This window comes from Polyodon spathula, chromosome 47 (genome assembly GCF_017654505.1).
Source record: "Polyodon spathula isolate WHYD16114869_AA chromosome 47, ASM1765450v1, whole genome shotgun sequence".
Taxonomy (NCBI): domain Eukaryota; kingdom Metazoa; phylum Chordata; class Actinopteri; order Acipenseriformes; family Polyodontidae; genus Polyodon; species Polyodon spathula.
Window position 1 is genome coordinate 359,220 of NC_054580.1, and position 5,904 is coordinate 365,123.

Here is a 5,904-nt window from a genome sequence, read left to right on the forward strand (position 1 = left end):
AGTAAGCAAAACCATTTATTGAGAAGCGCATTTAGGAGAAAACTTGAGTCTAGAAACACATTTGTAAAGGCATCGGATTCTATTAGGGCGTTTTCAAGCTGTTGCACGTTTCTCATTATATACAGGGGTAAATCGCCGTGGTGCCGAAATAGCTCAGTTGGGAGAGCGTTAGACTGAAGATCTAAAGGTCCCTGGTTCGATCCCGGGTTTCGGCAAGAGAAGGCTTATTTTTGTGTTAATATTTTGAACTAGAAACAGAGCACATTCTTTTCTTCAGTGTAATTGGAGGAAATAACAGCGTTTTACAGTACCGTTTTCTAATGTCATTAATAAATGCAAAAAGCATCGTCCCTGGGTGGTCTTTAACCACCAACCTTTCGGTAGACAGCCAATTGCGCCACCCAGAACAAACTGCTAGACCACCAAAGGGTACAGTAGTGATCAGCAAGGCGAGATGTTGCAGAATGTGATCGAGGGAGCAGAACTCAGCCGAACCTGAGACCACATCTAAGAAGAAAGCAACACGGGGCAGGAAAGTCTATGTAATATATTATGGCAGCACAACATACCTCGTGTTTGTAATATGATATCTTAGTATTACACCAATCTAGTGTTGCAGAAGAGTATTGTTTGCATTAGAAGTTGCTTGATTTGCACATTGTTGTCTTCAATTTGAAGTTACTCTGTTTTAATAAACCGCTCCATCGGGGCATGTCTTTCATTAACTGAAGGGAATCTTTGTTGGAGTTTAATGACCATGAGGGGTAAAAATCTATATAATCTATACAATTGTTACTTCGAGTGAGTGTGGTCCAGACACATATACTGTACAACCATATTTGTGTAAATACTGGTTCTTTTTTCTTCTTTTCAACCGTAAGTTTTGTAGACTGCAGTCCAACACCCTCGTTTCTAAATATATAAGAACGGAACGGAATATAAAATCTTCACTGTTTGATTTGAACTCAATATCGGAAAGATGTGAAGGAGTGAAGTAATCCGTCCGCTGTAGCCTACTCGTCTCTGTATTTAAAAAAAATAAATAAATAATGATGAAATGAAACCCATTCTCTGTTTTGTTTAGACGCCACAGCAAAGAACTCTCAAATAGGCAGCCTGCTATTGTGCGTGCAAGCGCGGAGCTGCTGCCTCTCTCTGCTGCAGCCAGGCGCGCTTCATACCTTTCCACTAACGTGGGGGCCCCTGATGAAGGACAAAGTTATACACCTCCGTACACAACCTCGTTCCAAAAAACACTCAGACACAATTTAGTGGATAGGATAGCAGCCAGGGCCAGGGTGGAGATGGAACAGCTGCCATGGACATGCACTGACATATTGAGAAGAAGAGGAAGCGCACCCCCACTGAAGTGAGAGTCACAGAAGAGCGAGGAGCCTCCTGGGGGTACGTTCATTTTTAATAAAATAACAAAATCAGTTGTGTTCGATGTATTCATTCTGTTTATATATATATAATCTATTCCAGCACTCCGGGGCGAGGGTGGAGTAAGAGTGGCTCTTGAGGCAGGGGAGTGTAGAGGAGGGACAGATATATCGAAATCAATTCATTATATAAGAATTTAAAGAACAAAACAACGTGTTCTTATTTGATTAATATAGTTTCCTCTACAGCATTTGGTCTACTGTACATGAAATAGATTTTTAATATTTCTCTTCTATGAAAGGTAAGCACTTATTAGGGGCTACATTAAATTCGGGTCAGTATAGACAGAGAACATAAACCCCATAACAACGAGTAAGAAATGTAGAAAGAATATGGAGGACATTCCAAACCAAAACACAGAAATATCGAAATAAAGAAATTAATGAATAAATAAAAGTCGAAATAAATAAATACATGTTCGAATAAATATCGAAATAAATCAATAAATGAATGAATACATAAATATCCGAAGAAAAATATATTGAACTAAATACATGACGGGCTACAGTATTTATTTCGCTATTTATTTGATCATTCACTTATTTATTCATTTTTTATTTATTTTTTAATATTTTGAGCCGATTCTCTTTCTTAAACTCTAATTACCAGAGGAGGCTGTTTGTTTTTCTCCTCGTGTATTAGTTAACAGACGGCGCGCATTGATCTCCCCTGATTCTGTTTGAACCTGCATTTCGTTCTGGCTGCTTCAGTCTAATCTTTGCGGAGTTCAGTTTATAAACTTCCACTGCATTAGTTTAAAAGTAGCGCGTTTTAGCTGAGCGGATGGGTCATGTTTTAGAGTGACGTAATGTCCCCGCTGGCCACACGGCTACAACACGCTGCGTCATTTTCAAGCTAACTTTCTCCAGATTAAGAACAGCCCTGCTGTACCGGCCAGTGGGTCCAGTCTATGTGAAAGGTGGTTCAAGCAGTATAACACACACTGAAACAACGAACTCGTTGAAATCGATCCTGATTTTTCCCTTCGTTGTATTCCTATGGAGTATATTCCATGCCAGAATTAAACATGAATAAATGAACAAATACACAGCGAAATAAATAAATACTGTACCCCGTCATGTATTCATTTCAATAGGTTTACTTCAATATTTATTCACCCATTCGTTTATTGATTTATTCATTCACGTGTTGCTTTATTTCGATATTTATTCACTCATTTATTGCTTATTCATTCAATTATTGCTTTATTTCGATTTATTGGTTTATTTTCATATTCATTCATTCATTCATTTATTGCTTTATACATGAATTTATTGGTTTATTTTTTGATATGTATTTATTCATTCATTTACTGGTTTATTTCAATATTTATTTATTCATCTATTAATTGGTTTATTCATTTATTTATTCATTTATTGGTTTATTTCATTCATTTATTTATTTATTCATTCATTTATTATTTATTCCTTTATTTCTATATTTATTCATTCATTTATTTTTATATTTATTTATTCATTCATTTATTTTATTTATTCCTTTATTTTGATATTTATTCATTCATTTATTTGGTTTATTTCAATATTTATTTATTTTATTTATTGATTTATTCCTTCATGTATTGGTTTATTTTTTATTTTATTCATTTATTGCTTTATTTTTATTTATTTATTCATTCATTTATTGGTTTATTTCATTATTGGTTTATTGTATTTATTCATTTATTTATTTATTTCAATATTTATTCATATTTATTGGTTTATTCATTTATTGGTTTATTTCAATATTTATTCATTAATTTATTGGTTTATTCATTCATGTATTTATTTATTTCGACTTTTATTTATTAATTCATTTATTTCTTTCTTTCGATATTTATGTGTTTTGGCAGGAACATTCTCCATATTCTTTCTACATTTCTTATTGGCATAGAATATCCTCCACAAAAGAATACAGCAAATGGGGAGTGAGGCTTGAAAAGACCTATTTTCAATGCTTGTGCTCATTTGTTTCCTCAACTAAAAATAACTGATTAAAAATCAACTAGTGATTAACAAGCACAAATGAACTAAAGCCAACATAAATTACTTAGTTAAAACAAACCTATAGAAGTCATTCTCCATATTCTTTCTACATTTCTTATTGGCATAGAATATCCTCCACAAAAGAATACAGCAAATGGGGAGTGAGGCTTGAAAAGACCTATTTTCAATGCTTGTGCTCATTTGTTTCCTCAACTAAAAAAACTGATTAAAAATCCACTAGTGATTAACAAGCACAAATGAACTAAACTTTTTCAAATAAAATAAATATAAAATGAAATATATTTAATATTTCAGCCTGTAGTTTGGTTTGATGGTTGTTTTATATATATATATATATATAATAAAATGCACTTTTCTCATATAACTTGCTATGAAAAGTACTAATAGTAAGTTACTAGGGTCGCCTGCGCTTTCATCCAGCAGCAGTTGAGCAGTTGAGCTCCCTGCGGTGTCCTTCACTTGCTTTGCGGTATTTAGCGGTACTTTGCTTGACGTCTATCACATTGCCAGTTTAACTTTCTCTAAATCAATGGCTCTCAATCCTGCTCCATTTCCCTGCTGGTTTTTGTTCTTCACACCTCAGACGCAGGCGAGGGGTGGGGTCCCATAAAAAAAACAAAGCCTGTCGACTGTCAAGAAGATTCAATATAGTGACATGTGGAAATAAGACAAAGAACCCAAACATACTTGCATTTGTGTATCTAAACGGAAGTTGGTCACGAATCTTAATCAATCCCAAGTTCATAAACTAAGAACAGGAAACGAATAAGCTCTTATAAAACTTGAAAGTCACAATTTGTATTTATTAATAAAAAGTACCGTATTTAAAAATGTACAGGGATGAGAGCACTGAAGTGATTTCAGAGCGCTGCACAATGTAATAAACCCCATTTAATAAATATCACATGAAAACGCCAAAGGGGGACGTAGCCAATCAGCTACAGTGAAAAACACAGTAACTACAAAACACCTAAAAAAAGAGCCTGACGCGGATCTAAATAATATTCTAATAATACATATACTGTACGCTATATTTATACACAGGCAGTAGTGGTCGGGAAAAAGAAATGGCCGAACACAGCAAGATATGTTATTATTACTGAGGAACAGACTCGGGAGAAAAACGGACAGAGGGCTCGAAACTGTGAAAGAAATACTAGCTATTGATATTAATTTAAAACTGGCTTAAGTTAGACAAAGATAATTTGACTCGTGAGTTTTATTTTAACATTTAAACAGCTTACATGTTTTCTGTCGTCCTGCAAAGTATCACACCTTGCAAGACTGAGAGAGACGAGCGAAGTGGAGCCGGCCATGCTGCTGCTTATCGTTGCACGGTGTTGTCTTGGCACATGCGCGCTGATCACTTGATCACCGTGTTCGCTAGCCGGCTGCGCTCCATCCAGATCTTTTGAGCCAATCGTAGCAGGTCCTGGCTGATGGCTGGCTGCTACTGCGCATGTGCACAGCCGGTTTAGTGTTCGCTTTTCTGAGTGAACACATCCCGCTTCAGCCTGTTTAAACAGAGAGCATGAACAGCATTGCTGATGTGCCAGTGTCACGTGAGTGGGGGAAGATAAAACGCATGTCACCGAGAAGCAGGGAAGCGCAATTCATTCATCCAAAACTGGGGGTTCGGTGAACACGTGAACACTGTTCTCCAGACGCCCTGCTCAACTCAGTTACTTAATTGAACCCACACTTAATAATTTGCTTCATTTGACTTTTTCAATTGTGTGCCTTATACAAAGTAGGAGAATCTGAGTTCCTCATGCAGTTGTATACCTAAATTGAAATCTCCATCTGTTTAATTCTTGGTTTGATTAGGGTTCAATGAAGTAACTGAGAGCTGGGTTGGAATAAAAAGCAGCAGGGCAGAGGGCCACCAGGATTGAGAATCACTGCTTTATATCACGATCACATTCTTTTCACATTCACTCAAAGCCCACTTTCTACAGACATGTAAAAACCTGCGCCCGTATTTACAGAACCCTCGGGGGAATTCCAAAATATGTCACAGCTGAAGAAATGTCCAAGAGTATATTTAAAAACAAACAGTATCGAAATCAGGAGGCCAACCCTGGTCCCGGAGAGCCTCAGGGTCTGCTGGATGCAGTGATTGCAGTGGTTCTCAACCCTGGTCCCGGAGAGCCTCAGGGTCTGCTGGATGCAGTGATTGCAGTGGTTCTCAACCCTGGTCCCGGAGAGCCTCAGGGTCTGCTGGATGCAGTGATTGCAGTGGTTCTCAACCCTGGTCCCGGAGAGCCTCAGGGTCTGCTGGATGCAGTGATTGCAGTGGTTCTTGGTCCCGGAGAGCCTCAGGGTCTGCTGGATGCAGTGATTGCAGTGGTTCTCAACCCTGGTCCCGAGAGAGCCTCAGGGTCTGCTGGATGCAGTGATTGCAGTGGTTCTCAACCCTGGTCCCGGAGAGCCTCAGGGTCTGCTGGATGCAGTGATT

At 37.6% G+C, this 5,904-nt stretch overlaps 1 non-coding gene across 1 annotated transcript; it reads left to right on the plus strand.

Moving 5' to 3' along the window:
* Window positions 1-142: 142 nt before the first annotated feature.
* trnaf-gaa lies at window positions 143-215 on the plus strand. Its single transcript has one exon. It is a non-coding gene; the product is annotated as a tRNA-Phe (tRNA).
* The last annotated feature ends 5,689 nt before the right edge of the window (window positions 216-5,904 follow it).